At 42.8% G+C, this 20248-nt stretch overlaps 1 gene segment (V, D, J or C); it reads right to left on the reverse strand.

Moving 5' to 3' along the window:
• The window catches only part of LOC146863213 (Ig kappa chain V region Mem5-like), an 899898-nt gene that overhangs the window by 340909 nt on the left and 538741 nt on the right, over positions 1-20248 (reverse strand).

Consider the following 20248-nt stretch of genomic DNA (forward strand, 5'->3'; position numbering starts at 1 on the left):
GAGGAAAGACACATGGCGCTGCGCGCGTGCACGTTCACGTGCACTGTAGCTTTAGGCCACGGCAGCACTTTGAAAAGCCCAGATATAAAATGTCTCTTCGAGCCTTTGGCTCGCGAGACCTAAAAAAGGAGTTAATGGGACCTGAGCCTGCGTGTTTTGACCCCCGCATCCCCTAGCAACATGCTGGGAGACACAAGAGCGTGCCATTATTGCTTTACGCGATCAGGAAAACGCAATTCTCCCCTCCGGCTCGGCGTCCGGTTGCCTTGGTTACGCCCCCTCGTCTCGAGCGCGTAACGGGGCCTTACTGAGCACAGCCTCTTTCAGTCCCAATCTCCACTGATACTTATAAAATAACAAGAAAGAGCAAGATTGCCAGCCGGTGGCCTCATCTCATGCTGCGCTCTGATTATCCTACAGAGAAATAAGGAATCTGACTTTTAAAGAAAGTTTGGTACTGATTTTGAGTGCATTACCTGCACAACTGTGAGTAGGCCTTATAAAGGCTCTTTATTTATTAATCATGCATATTTTATCTCAAGATGTCTTGAGCTTAGAAATGGATCCTGACGCCAATACCCCACAACAACCCCCTAAGGAGCTTCTGGGGGATAGCCTGAAGAGGCTCATTGGGGAAGAGCTTAAATCTTCCGTCAGAGAAGCGGTTGACGCCGCTCTGACTAAGAGGAAGAGGGTGTCCCCTGTTGACGACATCTATTTTTCTCTCTCGGACGAAGACTCCCCCTTTACCTCAGGAGCCAAAAAAGGGGGCAGGGTACCCCAAAAAAGAAAACGTGAAGGAGGCATTCACCCATAGCCCTTGCACTACAACAGATGCTGGTGCTCATGGCAGCACAAAAGAGAACTCCCATTTCCTTGGGACAGAGAGAAGAGTAGCCCATAGCGGCATGATAGAACGCGGTATCCTTTATGGTACAAATGACCTTGAAAATGATTCCTTGCGTATCCATCACAAAAGCACGGACTAAGAGAACTTAGAGATGGATGAGTTCATTTTTGATCCTCAGGATCTTGATGAGGACTTAGATCAACCTTCCACCTAATCCTTTGCTGTCAAAGACCCCCTTGGTGGGGAGATGTTCAATCCTACTGCTATACATCATCCCTGAGCTCCGAATGGGAGCCAATGGATCATGTGAGAAAATATCTATCCCAATGCGTAAGGAAGCCCTGCTGCAGAATGAGTGCCCTCGCCCCTCTTCGGAGGACAAGTTTTGCAGCAACCCCAATTTTGACCCCGAGTTGATCACTGTTAGATCTGGGGGTCTCTAGTTGGCAGAGCTAGGTACCACTGTCCAAATAGGGACCCTTGCTTCTAGTCAGGATAAGGGGGATACACTCTTTAGATAACCCCTGCTCACCCCCTTGGTATCTTGGCACGAGCAGACAGGCTTATCAAAGGCAATGTGTAAAGTATTTGTACCAACACTCACAGCAACACAGTGAAAACACCACAAATGGACTCCACACCAGTTTAGAAAAATAAAAGTATTTAATCTAAACTAAACAAGACCAAAATGACAAAAATCCAACATAAACAGTTAAAGAATATGATTTTACAAGAGTTCTAGGGTGTGCGTCAAAATAATCCACAGTTGGGTCACGTTTAGCCCAAAGTACCTGTAGATGCGACAAAAGTTCCAAATGGAAGCTGCAGCATTGAAAAACAAGCGATGCGTCACTCCTGAGACCCTGGGGAGGTGATGCGACAGCCCCGCTGCAAGCAGCGGACGTGTTATGATGAATCTGGTCTATATGGGGAGGAGGCGATACCTTGTATGGATTCCGGTGCGCAGGTTCGGTAGGAAGCGTCTCGCACAGGCACGATGCGGCGATTTTCGGGACGGCGACGATCTCAGGTGCGGCGGCGATGTGCGGCGCAGCATCGATCTTCTCCTCTCGCGGCCCGTCGATGCGATGGCTCTGCGACGATGTTCGCAGCGACGTGATGCGGTCCGCAAGGAAGCAGTGCGACAATCTCACCCAGCGGTGACAGGCTCTGCGACGATACTCGCAGCGGCAGGAATCTTCCCGCACCGGGGCGATGTGCTCCGCAAGCGAACGATGCGTCAGCTCTTGCAGCGGCAACAGGCGCGACTATCTTCGCGGCGACGGGAATTTTCTCGCACTGTCGACGATGCGCTCCGCAAGCGAGCAATGCGTGAAACTTGCAGATCTTCTTCTTTTCTTCTTGTCTAGCTCCCCAAACAGTAGGCACAACTTCCAGAGGCCCCACAATTGGATCAAGTGCTCTAGGAAGGGCAGAACTTCCTCAGCAGAGTTCAGGGGGGAAGCTGAGGGTGAAGTCCTTTTGTTCATGGGACTTCTTAACAGGAGGCCAGCTCTCCTCAGGCCCTTGGAGATCTCTTCAAGCATGGGGACACAGCAACAGTAAAGTCCTTCCCCTCTCCTTGGCAGCAAAGCAACTGCAGGTCAGCCCACAAACTCACAGCAGGACAGTCCTTCCTCTTCAGTCTTCCAGCTTTCTCCTTGGCAGAGGTTCCTTCTGGATTCCAGGTTGATCTAATTTCTTGGGATCAGGGTACCACTACTTATACCCCAAAATCCTTTGCCCTCTGGAGGCAGAGGGGCTTTTGCCTTGTCCAAACCGTTTCTGGTCAGTCCTGGAGCACTTTGTTTACAGGACCCCTTCTTTCCTTTCAGAGTGCAGGGCAGAGACATCAGACGCACCACAGGAGGTGGAGCCAGCATTGTGGAGGGAAAGCACAGCCCTATTCAGGTCCCAGGTGCAACTCCTCCCACCCAGCTACATGGAGATCTCTCTATTCAGCCCTGTGCTGACCCACCCTGTCTCCGGGAATTTCCCAGCCCCCTGGAATTCCCCAGCCCCTGTCACTCAAACTCCAGAGAAGGAATACACAGCCTAGCAGAGGCAGGCTTGGACAGTTAAGCAAGAAAATGCCTACTTTCTAAAAGTGGTATTTTCAAACACAGAATGTTAAAACCAACTTCACTAAAAGATGTATTTTATCATTCTGAGTTCAGGCATACTAAACTCGAATTTCTACCATGTTCCCTGAGTCAGTTTAGGATTATAAGATTTAATAATCAAACTGCCCATTCTGACCTATGGAGAACAGGTAGCCTTGCAATAGTGAAAAACAAAAATGGCTGTAATTCACTATTAGGACATGCCACACACATCAGGGCTTGTCCTACCTTATACTTACAATGCACCCTGCCCTTGGGCATACCATAGGGGTGAATGATATGAAGCAAAGGGAAGGTTTAGGGACTGGTAAGTGGGTGCACTTACCCAGTCGACATGGCAGTGCGAGACTGCACACAGGCTCTGCAATGGCAGGCCTTAGACACATTTTACAAGGCTGCTTCTGTGGGTGGTACAACTGGTGCTGCAAGCCAACCAGCAGCATTTGGATTTACAAGCCCTGGGCACTCCTGGTGCACTGTACTAGGGTCTGACAGGTAAACCAAACCAGCCAATCATGGAATCACTAATCCATACATCAATTTATAATAAGAAAGCATATGCACTTTAGCACTGATCAGCAGTGGTAAAGTGCCCAGAGTCATAAAATAGCCAACAACAGGTCAGAAAAAATATAGGAGGAAGGCAAAAAGTTCAGGGATGACCCTGCAAAAAGGGCCATTTCCAACAATCACCTTCCTATTCAAATCTGGGAGAGACCCCAGAAAGGGAATCGAAAAATGCCTGAAACAATGCCCGGACAAGCTACTTGATGTATTTGGACCATTGTCCAAGATGTTCGATATGACCGAAGAGGCTAGGACCAACAACACCCCGGTCAACATCGAGCTTCTAAGAGGTTGGTTACAGCAAGCAATCTGCTTGGTTGGTAATGCCAACGCCAACCTGAGCGCAGGAAAGTGGTTCTTCTGAGATTGAACCCCAAGCTCGCCAACCTAACCGCAGAGGAGGACATGTGCGACTCTAAGGGACTCCTATTTGGTGACAATTTTGTTAGATCTCTGAGGAAGTATGTGTCCACCTTTAACGCGTTCAGTAGGGCCCAGTCAAACATGTGCAGAGTCTTTGGGGGACGCCCATTTTTTGGAAGGGTTGACAGGAGGGGACAGCCTGTTAGCCGCAGCTCCTACAGGTCTCATTTTTACCCCTAAGATGAAAGATGCTCCTCTCGTCCCTATAGAGGCTACTCTAATTTCTACCCCCAGAGAGGAAGGGGTTCAAGATCCCGCGGTGGCAGATCAAAGTCCACCAATCAATCCTATCAAGGTAAGCCCGAGATCTTCTTCCCTTTCAGGGGCGGCGGGAAGACTGAAACATTTTGCACAAAATTGGTCACAAATTACTTAAGACCCATGGGTTCTAGAAACTGTAGTGGGTTTCAAGATAGATTTTTGGGAAGAACCGTTCCAACTAAAGATCCCAAGGGAGATGACCCTAGATAAGGAAAATTCAAAACTGATAGGATTGGAGATTTCCCAAATGTTAGACAAAGGAGCCATTATAAAGATCCCCTTATCAGAGATTTTGAAGGTTTTTTTAAGTACTATCTTTCTAGTCCAAAAGAAGGACAAAGGTTGGTGTCCCGTCATAAACCTAAAATATTTTAACAAGTTCCTAATGTACAGACACTTCAAGATGAAGGGTATCCATCTTTTGAGGGGCATTTTGCAAGCCAAGGATTGGCTGGTAAAACTGGACCTCAAAGATGCCTATTTTACGATCCCAATGGACGAGGACTGTCGAAAGTACCTTCGTTTTATTTGGAAAGGAACTCTTTATCAGTTCCAGTGTCTCCCTTTCGGCCTGTCTTCAGCACCTTGGTGCTTCACCAAGATCCTGCGGCCAGTGGTCAGTTATCTCAGAGAGAGAGGGGTTTGCCTAATAATTTATTTAGACGATATCCTCATTATGTCTCAAGACAAGTTGGAAATACACAAACATTTACAAATGACTGTAGACCTCCTTCAGGACCTGGGCTTCATCATAAATTTGGGAAAATCTATCATGGTCCCGACACAAGAGTTGGAATCCCTCGGTTTCCAGGTAAATACTATTCTCTTCAACCTAATCCTTCCCCACAAGAAGGTTACCAAGATAAAGAAACATGTCTCGCTTACCCTATCAAAAGAATCAATCCGTCTGAAAGACCTAGCCAGGGTTCTGGGCCTCCCGTCATCCTCTATCCAGTCTATTTCACCCGTTCCTCTTCATTACAGGGGTCTGCAAAGACTAAAAGCTCTAGGCCTGTGGTACGAAGACTCAGTTCCCCTCTCGGAGGACGCTCGAGAGGACTTTCACTGGTGGTTGAAAAACCTTCAAGCATGGAACGGGAAAGCTATTCTCGGAAATGTTCCAGATTTCACCCTAGAATCAGATGCGAGCAACCACGGTTGGGGTGCTCGCCTAAACAATTTAGAGACCTGGGGGAGGTGGTCCTTAGAGGAACAACCCCTTCACATAAACTCTCCGGAGATGTTAGCAGCTCTGAATGCACTTATGAGCTTCAAAGAGTTTCTAAAGAATTCCAATACCCTAATTCGCTTGGACAATTTCTCGGCTGTCTCCTATATAAATCGCCTGGGGGGTGTGAGATCCAAGAATCTCTCAGATATTGCCAAGCGGAAATGGTATTTCTGTTGGGATCAAAAGATTACTCTCAGGGTGAAATTCATTCCCGGAATTCAGAATCTGAGGGCAGACTGGAATTCTTGTTTTCTCCACGTATTCAGTGACTGGAAATTGAATCCCGAGGCCGCCTCTCTGATCCAGAAATTATTTGGCCCAGTTCAAATAGACCTGTTTGCCAGCAGACTAACTCACCAAGTTCAGAGATACTTCAGCTGGAGACCAGACCCGAATACGTCAGGGGTAGTTGCTCCATCATCCTTGTAACTTCCTTTTGGACATCCCAGGTTTGGTTTCCAGGGGGAATGGAGTTAGCGGTGGATTTACCGCGGCTGATCCCATCATCCTTAGGCCTACTCCAGGCTCCGGACGGAGAAGAACACCTTTTGGTTGTAGGCGGGAGGATGAACCTTCTTGTTTGGAGGATTTCAGGGATTCAGGCAGATATTCTGACCTTTCAGGCGAGGCTAAGAGCCTTTTGGAAGATCCATGGGCACCAGGAACCAGGAAAAGGTACAGGGGTGTCTGCAGAAAGTGGTCTTGTTGGTGCCTGGAAAGGGAAGGCTAATTATCTTGCCCATCTCTTTGAGTCAGGTCTTTCTTCTAGAACCATCAACTGCTGCAGATCAGCAATTTCTTCAGGCCATGCCTTGATTAATAACCTTGCTATTGGTAGCAACCCTTTAATCAAAAGGGTTTTGAAGGGTATTCGGTTAAGAAGACCCCCTAAGGGTCGTTCCGAATCCCTTTCACTTTTATTTGCTGCCCAAAAATCCAGCCCTTTAAAGAATGTAACTACATCATAATAAGTAGAACAATGGTAACATGACAAGTAGACTGTGCAGGCTCCCATCTTCCTCGTGGACTGCGATGACACAGCTGTACAACTTGAAATTCCAGTAAATCCAGTTAGTCTTTAACATTGTAATCTGAGAAGAAAGAAAACACTGTACAGTGAAATGTATAATTACCATTAGTAGTAATGTACAGTAATGTTTAATAATAACAACATATTAAAGCATAGGCATTACTGAACCCAAACCTCTCGGGGAGAGGAGGGTGGGATAATGTTAGCCTTCGTTTGTCTTAAATGAAATCAAGATTCTCTCTGCATAATAATTGGAGAATCGTCACCATGAGAAATTAACCACTGTGCTTACCACCTCTCCAGGACCCCCACTGCTCCTCACATCGCTTAGCAGCCAAGCTTCCTGGTTTCCCTGGACCCCTGCAAATACCTCAACTAAACAGTAATCCATTCAAACTAAACGTAAGCTTACTGGGATACACATATTTTCCTCAGGTTCCTCCTATATCCTCCCACATTGTGAGCCACTGCCTGTAAGGTTCTCATTCTGCAACTTCCACCTCTGGAGCCAAATAAACCTCTACTGTTGGGTCTGTCACCTCACTGATGTCTCAGGCTAACTGGTCCTAGGGCTCTGCTCATGTCCGTGCATCACTTGATGCAGCATCGGTGCTTATTTCTCTGTATCCCGCTTCGCTTCTTTTTTCTGCTTAGAGATGTGTCGCACATTGATGATTTATGTCCCTGTTTGTTCCCGCTCATTGTTCCCTTGCTTTTATGTGCTCCCCCATGCCTCTGGTTCATGTGGATGAGGAGTGATCACAACTGCTTTCAGACCCTCTTTTACGGACTCCAAGTGATGCTTCGCTTCATCAATTGGAAGTTGTGTGCCACAGGGTACTGCCGAGCATTACCATTTGTTCCTTTTTGATAGTTTTCAGCCACTGGTTTAAATGTGCCCCTTTCTTCTAGCCCTTCCGTAGCACCCCAGCGAGCCCAAGTTCTATGTAACGTCTTATTTAGTACCCATATCTGCTGTTCCACTAAAACATTATATATACCTTTATAATAATCATCCTAAGTGTGTTTCCCCTCCTGTGGCTCTGAGGTGTGGTTGTTTGTGGCTTCTGGGGCTCTATAACAAGGCTCTTCTACTGTTCAACCATCTACAACTCAATCAATCAATCAATCAATCAACTGGGATTTGTAGAGCGTGGCTAATCACTCGCAACGTATACTGGCTTCAACCAACCTACCCATCAATCGGGCACGAGCTGAGGTCCACTCGCTGTCCTGTGTCTCCATCACACCTTCTGGTAGAAATGCCCCTTTCATACCTTACTATTGCCCACAGTTTGGAAGTAAGAGACTCTGTATTTTGTATTTCTACTTTCAATATATTATCTGAGTGGGCATAACATGTAGAGATAGCCCTGTATAGCATGCTTGAATGCTTTTACTTTTGAAATATATTACTAAGATCGGGCCGCAGTGCTAATTGTTGAAGGATTTGGTCTCAGTGTGAAGAATCTGTGTGTGTTGATCGGGGGCAAAGATCGAGCCCCGGTGTTTACTTTTGAAATATATTACTCGGGGGCAAAGATCGGGCCCCGGTGAGAAACTGATAAGCAGTCTGTTAACTTTCAAAATGATAAGTTGAACAGGGGCAAGGATCGGGCCCTATTGTTGTCTGATGCTGTTTGGCAGAGAAGAAGTACATCGATTCTTAAGAAGTGTCGAGTGAGGGCAAAGATTACCAGAAGGCTCTGAGGTTGACAAATCATCAAACAACGTTTTTATTATTTGGCAGCAAACGTTTTCAGGAGTAGAGATATGCTGATGTTGACTGTATTACACCTTTATTCAAGGGTCTTCACTGCTTTGTCAAGGTGTACCGTGTATGTGCGGTTGTGTCTTCAGTAACGGATTAACTGTTGCAGTTTAAACTAAAAAAAAAAATGCAGCACGAGATAGGCAACACACGTGCCAACTTACCTCCTCATGGAGATCTTCAGTGTCAGCATGTCACGATCTCTTTTGGGACGAATTCTCACTCCATCTGCGTCAGAACTCCTGTGTGGTGATTATGGGTGCATGTTCGTGCCGAGAACCACCCGGTTCTACGTTAATATGCGTGCCTCCATTTTAGGTGAATAACCCAGACGCATACAGTTTACGGGATCAGGTATTGACAACAATGTCAATTGAGAGTTTCGGATTACCAGGAACTTTGCTACGCAGAGTTCGGCAGTGAGTCAGAGAGATATGTGGTTATATTTTTAACAGTTAATTTTCCTGCTTTTGCTGATGTGTATATATCGTTTTTTATTAAGAGCTGAACATTTCTGGTAAATTGCTGTGAGATTATCGACAGCGTGTCCTTGAACCCAGAATGACTAAAACAAAAACACAAGTGAGAGGAATAGAGCAAGCTTTCCTGCCTTTGCCATGATGTGTGATGTGATCTTAGAACCGGGACATCAAGTTCAAGAGTGAGTCAGACAGCATAAAATAGGGACAAAGTTCCAGAACTGGAAGCGGTGGATCAGTGAGTCCATAATGGGGACAAATGTCCCAGAAACAAAACCAAGTCAGAGTGTGTGAATAAAAACAGTGATAAGTGGCAGAGAGCCCAGAACCGGGACAACTATTCTAGAAGTTAGAGTCAAGAGTGAGCCTGGAACAGGGATAGTAATCCCAGACGTTGGTCATGGAGATAAGATTTTGGAGGGGACAAAGGTCCCAGAACTTGAACCACGACTGAGAGCTCAAAAAACGGGGACAAAGAGCCCATGTTGGGGACAAAGGTCCCAGAAGTTGAACCACAACAGTTAGCTCTAAACGGGGACAAGGGTCCCAGAAGTGGAAGATTGTTGTGCATGAGTTGGCGTTGAGGTGTTAGGCCACTCATTGGTTTGAGTCGTGTATGAGATGGCTGTGTTATGTTAAAATTGAAAAGGTGAACTTGCCAACAAGGGATTTTGTTTAAGATGTAAAAATAATTTTCAGATTTCAAAGAACTTAATCTATTGATGTATTGAAATGAATTAACACCACTAATTCATTTCAATACATCAATAGATTAAGTTCTTTGAAATCTGAAAATTATTTTTACATCTTAAACAAAATCCCTTGTTGGCAAGTTCACCTTTTCAATTTTATCTGCCCAAGCCCTCAAGGGTGTATTGGGTTGGTCCCTTACTCAATCTGTGTTATGTTAAGTCACTCATTACTAAATATTTGTTGTTTTGGTTGATAGTATGTGGATAAGTCACCCATTGACTTAGTGCTTGAATTTGAACCACGACGGAGAGCCACGTCCCATAATTGGAGTTGGGAAGGGACATAGGTCCCAGAATTTTGAAACACTGTTAATGTTGTGTATGAAGTGGTTGTTGATTATTGGGCCACTCATCGGTTTGAGTCGTGTATGAGATGGCTGGGTTCTGTTTAGTCACTCATTACAAGGTACTATTTGTTGTATAATGGTACGTGAATGAGGCACCCATTGTCTCAGTGTTTGAGTTTTGTGGTAAGGGAGAGTAGTAGTTTTATTGGTGAAGTACCGGGGAATTTAGGACCCCAGCGGTGCCAGGGGTAGCACCCTATGACTTCGTTTTCTATGTTGGCGTAGTATTATAAAATTCCACTCTCATGGTAATATAACAAAGAGCTTGGCAAAGAAGCTGAAATATGAAAAGACATCTTTATTAAACTCAAATGAGTGAGACTACGTCGCACAGAAGCCTTAGCAACTGAATGAGGCAGTCTACAGAACAAAAACCAGTCTTCTCTTTTATACAGAATATTACGCTCTGGGCAACATCGCCCTTCTCTTGCAGTTGGTCATTCACATATTTTACTTCAAAGAACAAGCAGAGTCATGATTACAATCCCACATTTCAGTTCAGCCAGCCCGCAATTATTTACCCAGCGAGGCTCAGATCCCTCATCAGATATCAGCAAGCCCCAATAAACACGGGCACCTCCTGTTTGTAAAACAAGCCATAAAGCAGGAAGAGTCAGGTGTGAAAGAGATTAGTCAGGGTTCGTGTGGGAAGAAGGTATTTATGATGCCTCGGGCCCTGATGCTAATCCCATTTGGCCGCAGTAAAAGGAACCGGCCGGACAGGGCTGACCTCGGGCAGTGGAGTCAGTTTGCACAGGTCACAGAGAAGTCAAAGGAAGGCGCATGTGTTCTAGAGGCCTGTATTTGTTCTTAAAGTGTAGCCTATGTGAGGGCAACCATAAGATGGCCACCGCTCTAAGATGGAACCCATGAAGTCAATGTATAATATCGTATACATAGTGCATTTATCGATGAAATGTAATGAAAAGCACTTGTACATAACGCATTGGCCATTCGCGGTTCACTAATACCGGGATAGACAGGGGTAGGCCCTGCCTCCTACGCGGTCCCAAATTTTAAAGTACGACAGACCCTCCTTTTGCCCTTACATAGGCAATAACTATTCTCATACTAATCTCAGTCCAGGTCTATATTCATAAAGTCATGAAGATGTTGCTGTAGCATCGTCCTATTACTTAGCAAATCTCTCTCGGGACACGTCTCCTTACACATGTAGTAGCACATAGGCCTCATATGGCAGGGAAAAATAAGGAATACCTCTATCTGTAGTGGGTGGCATAAGATCACACACCCAACAATTAGTGATGTTTACTACTAACTAGTGTTGATGCAGAAGCTGTACAAAAGAATTGCTTACGAATTCTGATCTTTTAACCTGCTCATGTTCAGGAAAAGGGTGAAAAGAGTACAAAGAAGCAGTAGTAGGAAAAGACATAGGTTGGGAAGCGGGTGCAGAAGTCCACTGAGTAGAGAAAAACGATCCCACCCATAAATGACAACGTCATGTTTAAAAAACACTAGAAAACTCGTTATTAAAAACATATAGACAACGGGAGAAAGTAGTGACCACTATTACAAATGAAATAATAATTTTTCACAACCCTAAGCAAAAAGCAAATCCCAAAATTATCTAGTAACACCTTTAGGGCTCCTATGCATTTTATATGTTCAGGTGAAACAGTGGTGACCCTCATCAATGCTCTGAGGTGAAAATACCCTTTCCACAGAAAATGGACTTTATTCTGCTTTTACTAAACAGAATAGTACTTTAAAACAATGCCAGCAAAACAATCAGTCTCCTTAACACCTACTCTATACAATCACACGGAAACCTCTTGTGAAACCACCTATGCCCAGAGTCCGTTCAAAAAGCCTCTCTGGCAGGCTTCTATTGTCCATCAAATCTTCTTCTGTTGTTTTCTTTTGCATGGGCCTCTTCATTCAAGCCTTACATGAGAAAAGTACTGCTTAGTTGGAGTGCCCTCCTGGCAAACACCCACAGCTCACTCGAGAGTCTCAATGTCTCAAGGCAGTGCACCTGTGTCTTTCCTCTGCTGCAGACACTACAAATAATATGCTCTTCATTGGTCATGGGCACAGATCATCTTGTGCAGACCCGGGACCATTCTCAGGATCCAACACTCATCATTCGGTGTCAGAGGACGCTCAGGCTGCTCTTTCATGGGCCCTAGAATTAATGCCTTTTGTCAATCTTGGATCCGCCGGTGCACTGCACTTCCATTGGAGCAAAGGAAAAGAGGGGGTGTGTGTGGCCAAAAACTCAGGCCAAGGGGCTCAAGGGACTGCACACTGTCAGAGGTTACCAGCACATGACAGGCGCTCTTGTGCACTGAAATTCTGGTTCTGTGGCAAAACCAGCTCCTCCTTCTTTTCTGATGTTGAACGCCTTCTGATGAAGCAAGTGCGATGCTTTAACAAGGGGACTGCAAACAGGTGGTCTGCGAGTTTCAAAGGAGTGGCCACACGCCATGGGACAATTTTGGTCTAGAATATACTGTCATTCTCAAAAAGCAATACAAATATAAAGACAGTAGGCAAAACAGTGTCTCTAATCTTTTCAATTTGGTTTCCGTGTGAGAGCCTCCATCATCTAAAGGTAGATAACTACACGAGAATTCTATCTAAATGGATGTCTTCACATATGGTGGCATTGTCTAACGGGGCAAACACATTTTTTTTTCTGAATGATTACATCTAGGTGTTCCTAAATTCCTTATCTAGAACATCTCAATAGAGAAATCACATGGTACAAATTATCATGGGCATGTAGAAAACTTTCACATCAGGCGCAATATGTAATACACAGGCTAATAGTCAAATATGCAAACAAAAGACAAGAACTAGAGGGTCCTGATATTTGCATGATTAGAACACATCTGATCCCACCAAAAATTAAAGCAGCAGGAACAAAAGGGTAAAAACCACATTAAAAAATAGACATGGAAAATTCGTCATGTTAAAAAAAAAAAGTAAACGTAAGTTATCTCCTATTGGGATGGAAAACTTGTCTTACTATAATATAATATACTTGACAGTCAGGCTGGAAAACATTGAAGCAGGCCTAAGGACAATTCTTGAAAACCAGTCTGGTCATACAAGAGGGGATTATACATAATATGGAGGTTCCTGGTGCATCACTGCAGTCTGGAAGTGTGTACCTGAACAATACACCTACAATAATAAATGGGCTGACTGGTGAAAGGAATACGGAAAAGGGAATTGGAACTAGGACACAACTAAAATCCCCAATAACTAAGCATGATGCGACATTGGTCAGGGGAGAAGTAACAAAAGGAAAAAAAAATCTATAGGAAGACCAAAAATTATTTGGCTGATAGTCAGGCATGTGACACAACACCAAGAGTACGGGTGATACACAAAGGCCAAAGTTACATACATTTTAACTCTACCGCTGGCGGCTACACCATATACGGTAATCTTAGGTAATGTTCCAGTTCCTTCTTCAGGGAAAAATGAAAACCTAGTTTTCTTTTAAGGAACAAAAGCCATAGGCTACTTAGGAAGCAAAACATCATTAACTAATGTAATATAGAAATTAGGCCACCTTGAGTCACAGATCTATAATTTCATCCTTGGGTCCAATCAAGGATACATAAACGTAGGGCTGCCTGTTCCTTTAAGGGAAGGGGCAGTAACGTGACTAACTACAGGTGACACACTTCGATCCTGTATATCTCTTTTATTTTCCTTACCATTATAGCCAAATAGACATGCACTGGTGAAGTGTTGTCTCTCATGTTCACAGCATGAAATATCATTAGCTGTGGAATTTAGTAACCAGAACAAGTTCAACCAACTGTTGCGTAGCGATGGGCATCGTCATGACCATCCCCTCACAACACAGGTAAACTTGTAATAGTATCAAAAGCAGCAACAAAAACAACGAAAACATGCAAAAAATAATAAAAACGCACAAAACGTCAAGCCATCAGATACACTTGCTGTATATCAAGCTCAAAATGCATAGACAAAACAATAGCATATGTAAATAAGCGGTGACACACAACACCATGTCATGTACTTTTATGCACTGTAAACCTGCAGCCCAAAACCCAATATACGGGCCTGTTTAATTTGTCAGGTTTAAAATCTTTACCCTCCTTTTGACAGCAGATCACCAGGCAATGGAAATCTGCTGTCAAATATAACTTTACTGTTTCTCTTCTAACGTACAGGACCAGCAAGAACAATTCATGATAGGACCAAATACACAAAAATAAATTTCCATTACTTAACTGTTACCCTCTTGTCAGTTACCTGGCAACATCAAGCCACCGTAGTTTTACCTTTCTGAAAGTAAAAATCGTTACATGACACTCCATATTAATTTGGCACCTACAGTTTCCACTGTGAAAAAGAAGTCTTAATTGGCGATACGTTCTCACTTAGGCATGTAGCCTTAAAAATTTTAGAAGTGGGCTGCATCTTATTTTCTGTCTAAGACTTAATGCAACACTTCATTTTCAGTTAAATAACACAAATGTATCTGTTCTGCAAAGCATTTAACATGATGTTTGGGCTTTCAAAGAAAACCCCTTTTCTATATTTTCCCTTTGGAATTAAATTCTTTAGTTTTAGTGATGTTGTTATGGAGAAACCAGAAACCCCACCTTTAGAGGCCCGTGTAGCAAGGTCATTCTGCATTCCACAGAGGCAAGGCCCTAATTTAAACAGTCAACGGGAAAACTAAAGATAGCATCTCAGCAGCGTAACGTGAGCCAGCCTCTGCAGCTCTCCTTAGCCCCCAGCTTCTGCCACTCTGAATTTGTCAAAGCCAGAAGGCCTTCCTAATTCCTCCTAACTTGCAATAATTCACTCTATTTTGTAAAATAATTTCTCCTTTTTAGGCGCTAAAAAAATTATCTCTATTCCCAGATTATTAAACTACATGTACTGTGAATAATTCACAAAACGTAATAACACCCATACCAGTTTTTAGAATGAATGCTCGTTGTAATCTTATGCAATGGTACACATTTCATCAACCTCAAATTAATGAACTTCTCAGTAGGCCCAGTTTAAGTTAGAACATTCAACCCTGATATTGAAACAAGCCGTTGTACTGGCACATTGACTCATTGAATCATAAGAAGGCACAACCTGTAAATATATATCAAACCTAAATGTATGTATTTACTGAAGCCTGAGACACTTTAAAAAGTACTCTGAATGAAAGAAAATGCAGTTTAAACAGTGTTTTTACCCAAATTCGACTTTGATATTTCAGGCATTAAAAAATGAATATCCTACAATTTTCTTGCATAATATGCATTACCAGAATGTCTGTTACATAACCCATGAGTCAGGCATTGGAAATAATAACTTATACTTTATAAAAATGAGCTTGTTTGCGCCTGCGCCAAGGGAAAATTGTACACGCGAATGCTTGTCATTTTAGTGATGCAACACAACTTAAATCAAATTTTAATGCTAGGAGGTCATAGTATGAGTATTAAGCTTTATAAATATCAAAAAACGATTTTGAAAAGCACTTATTTTTTTTTAAAATAATTTTTCCATGATTAATAATTATCTTTAAAAAAAATCCCAATTATTCGTTTTTGTGATAATTCCATGTATAACAAGCAAGCTGCATCTCTTGCCTATCATTTTGGACACATTACCTCACAAGCCTAAGCGCATAAGCCCAACTTGAAACGCGTCACATTTTTGCGCCACTTTCATTTAAAAGGACGGTTATGCAAAATTCCACTCGTGTTCAACTGGGAAGGTGCTGGCTGAATGAACATTTCTATCAAATATACTGCAGCTGAAAAGTTTGCCTGTGAACATCTAATACAATGCATCTAAGGAAAATGCTGTAAATTTATTTTATTTTTTGCAAAAATAGATAATTTCGTTTTTGGGGCCTTATTTATATCTACTGAATGTGTTTCTAATTTTATCCTTTAAGCATTTAATGGCAGTTTTGTATATGTTAACAAACGCTCATTCTATAAATTAAAGAGCACCATATAGCTATTTTAGCACATCACATGGTTCATTCCTGGATTTCTTTTCTAAGTTTATACTTGATATTAATTAACCAGCAATTTACTTCACAGACTGAAAACATCAGAAGACCCACAAACACACATTGAGCTCATTTCAGACATAAACGGAAAGGGTAACAAACAGACAATACAGCGCGCTTTAGCCATTTTTCATAAATAGCGCCGTCGCAATTTACTTACAGAAGTTGCACTAATGAGAAAACCACATAGACATTTAAACACACAGTTGACTTACAAATCAATACACATGACAGAAAGAAAGAACAGCTCACAGACTATACTTGAACCAAACCATTTGCAAATACTAGTTGTAAGTCATATTTACAAGAAACGCTTCTCAATAGTATTCCAAAAGGCTGCATAAACAGACCAACAGACAGATGTATGTCCAAGAAGTAGTGAATGCGCTCAATTCACTAGCTTTGCCTAGCAGAACACCACACAACATTGTTCTGCATATCTTTATTCATAAAACTGCGCAGAACGAAGGATCCTTATTTTGTATTATGTCATATTTTAATTCCCTGGGGGTGCAAAATCACCAAGGAAGAAATATGTTTTAAAATCTAACCGTTTTTAACTATGGTACCTTCCAAAAAAGCAACACATTTTCCACGTGAGCTTACAAACAGGCATGTCAAGAATACTGCGGAAAACGCAAGTATTATAATAAAAATGGTGCTTAAGGTATTTTTCGTACGTGCACCGTTCAACTAAACCAAATGGAGAAATATCTCCTCATTACCTGCCTACACAAATTGCAATTCGCATATCCAAACCTATACAAATCAAAAGTTGGCCAACACAAATTTCACAGTTCCAAAGCTACATTTCAAACTTGCTAAGATCAGGCATCTTATAGCTCACTAATCTAGCTTCAAAACTTCAAGGGTTTATCTCTACCAATACACTCGCAAATATGCGAGACCCTTGGGTATGGTAATTGCAATGACCAAATCAACAAACCAAGAAACCAACCCCTCGGCTTTGGTAATTGCGATAACCAAATCAAAGACAAAGAACCAAAGCACTTATACTTAATTCTTATTTTTACTAATCAAAAGGTTATCCAAATTCTAACTGTCAAGTTCTACATAACCAAACGTCTTTTATAATACTCACGCCAAAAAGGGTTCTAATCGGGAGTGACATCTTTTGGAGAGTCAAAGTCAGAAAGATCAGAGATATACTGGGCTGCAGAGACAAAGAATCCCCCAGAACCTCGGTGCTCAGAGTACCTGCTTAGTGGGTTTCTGTCCTGTTCTTCCCAGTAGATTTCTGTCCTCTGACAAGATCGCTCCTCCAGATAGTCACTTGTATTGATGCCGCGCTGTCGGGCGCCAACTGAAGTACCGGGGATTTTAGGACCCCAGCGGTGCCAGGGGTAGCACCCTATGACTTCGTTTTCTATGTTGGCGTAGTATTATAAAATTCCACTCTCATGGTAATATAACAAAGAACTTGGCAAAGAAGCTGAAATATGAAAAGACATCTTTATTAAACTCAAATGAGTGAGACTACGTCGCACAGAAGCCTTAGCAACTGAATGATAGTTTGAAAAACAGGAGGTCCTTCAAAAACAATACAATATGAGATAAATATAGACCAGAATCGGCTCTATATCATTTGTACAATGCCCAGCCGGACATTGAAGTTTTAATGATCAATAAAAGTAATTTTTGACATACGTTAGAATGTAGAGTGGGACACAGTCCTGTGCCCTTACACACTAAACAAAAAGTACAGACAGTCAAACACATGAAACATTTATCAGGCTGAAGAGCGAAGCTTGTGGCCAATACGAGATACAAGGGCAAGCTTTCTTAAAGGTACAGTGTCATGCACAATTTTTAACATATGCGTTTAACATGCATGTTTGTACATGGGGTCGACGACGTTTTGATCTATTCAACCAATATATAGATCATCATCAGGACTAGAGAGAATATAAGCCTGAAATTACAATTCCCATTACGGAGACGGATGACTCCTAGAATTAATTCAGTTCCCCCTGATGCTGGCGTACCTTGGATTCTCAAGCCGCCACGCTGGGCAGTTGGTCATCCCCTTAATTCCCTCCACACGCTGCGGCGAACAAGTGTTTTCAGCTGTGCCATTCCATGGAATTGTCCTGGCCGGTTGATCCCCTTAAGTACTTCCTAATCTGGAATGTTGTGAATTAATTCTAGGAGTCATCCGTCTCCGTAATGGGAATTGTAATTTCAGGCTTATATTCTCTCTAGTCCTGATGATGATCTATATATTGGTTGAATAGATCGAAACGTCGTCGACCCCATGTACAAACATGCATGTTAAACGCATATGTTAAAAATTGTGCATGGCACTGTACCTTTAAGAAAGCTTGCCCTTGTATCTCGTATTGGCCACAAGCTTCGCTCTTCAGCCTGATAAATGTTTCATGTGTTTGACTGTCTGTACTTTTTGTTTAGTGTGTAAGGGCACAGGACTGTGTCCCACTCTACATTCTAACGTATGTCAAAAATTACTTTTATTGATCATTAAAACTTCAATGTCCGGCTGGGCATTGTACAAATGATATAGAGCCGATTCTGGTCTATATTTATCTCATATTGTATTGTTTTTGAAGGACCTCCTGTTTTTCAAACTAGTAAGTACCCTGGATCCTTCCTACCTTACGGGTTTCCCCTTGTCAAGTATTAATTTAGCAACTGAATGAGGCAGTCTACAGAACAAAAATCAGTCTTCTCTTTTATACAGAATATTACGCTCTGGGCAACACCACCCTTCTCTTGCAGTTGGTCATTCACATATTTTACTTCAAAGAACAAGCAGAGTCATGATTACAATCCCACATTTCAGTTCAGCCAGCCCGCAATTATTTACCCAGCGAGGCTCAGATCCCTCATCAGATATCAGCAGGCCCCAATAAACACGGGCACCTCCTGTTTGTAAAACAAGCCATAAAGCAGGAAGAGTCAGGTGTGAAAGAGATTAGTCAGGGTTCGTGTGGGAAGAAGGAATTTATGATGCCTCGGGCCCTGATGCTAATCCCATTTGGCCGCAGTAAAAGGAACCGGCCGGACAAGGCTGACCTCGGGCAGTGGAGTCAGTTTGCACAGGTCACAGAGAAGTCAAAGGAAGTCGCATGTGTTCTAGAGGCCTGTATTTGTTCTTAAAGTGTAGCCTATGTGAGGGCAACCATAAGATGGCCACTGCTCTAAGATGGAACCCATGAAGTCAATGTATAATATTGTATACATAGTGCATTTATCGATGAAATGTAATGAAAAGCACTTGTACATAACGCATTGGCCATTCGCGGTTCACTAATACCGGGATAGACAGGGGTAGGGCCCTGCCTCCTACGCGGTCCCAAATTTTAAAGTACGACATTGGAAGTGTGAAGTAGAAGTGTTATTAGAGTGTTCGTTTACTGACCTGTGGTGCGCACGTTGTTTCCTGATACATATGTATTGTCTTATGGTTGGTTCCCTGTATGTTGCTTGTCGTACCGGTCTGGCCAACTGGTGTGAATGATGGCATATGGGTTTGATGGGTATGATGTTTGGTGTATGATGCTGGATGGAGGATTAATTCAGGAAGTGACGTGATACTTTGGTCAGAATGTAATATGGTGTGAAATCTTTAATATAGTTTTCGTGCGAGTGGGGATGTAGTATGGTGTGAAAGGTTGTGATGTGAGATGTTTAAATTGGATTGCTTGATTTTTCTTATTATTAGTGCATTGTATTTAATTCCTTGACTATATGCTATTTGCCATAGGGTCATTATTTTAATTGTTTCATCTAAACTATTTCACAATGCATTTGTTTCCCGTAAAGAAGGGAGATATGTTGTAACTTAGATTTCCCTGCTGCTCAGCCAGAATGAGTGTGTTGTGGAATGTTGGATGGATGGAATGTTGGAGGTCCGTGAATGTCAGTTGGGTATGGGCTGAGCAGCAGGACAGCTGCTCCTGGTGGGGTTTTCATGATTTATACTTGTAACAACTCAAATAAAGAACTTAACTAATCTACGCTAGAAGTTCTTATCTTCATTTGGATTACAACATAGTCCTTCCTTTTTCTCTATATAAATTCTGTGCCGTTGTCATTTCCCTTCAACATGTCTCAACGGGTGGTGCCAGCACTCCACAATAGCTGCTGGTAGCACCGGCCCTTCTATCCAGTTCATATCAGTTCTTCCTCTGCTGCTCTTTATCGCACCTGTGAAGCTTCATGGGAACTCTTACACCTTACTAGCTTATGTGAATATAGCATCCATGTAGAGTGGCTTGTCTTTCCCCTTCCATCGCCTCTATAGTGGGTTTTCAAGCTTCACCTCCTATTGGTGCTTCTCTGCTCCTGCTTCTCTAGAGTCTACGTGTGGAAATACCTATGCCCCCTCCCCCGCTA

This window comes from Triturus cristatus, chromosome 2_2 (genome assembly GCF_964204655.1).
Source record: "Triturus cristatus chromosome 2_2, aTriCri1.1, whole genome shotgun sequence".
Classification (NCBI taxonomy): Eukaryota; Metazoa; Chordata; class Amphibia; order Caudata; family Salamandridae; genus Triturus; species Triturus cristatus.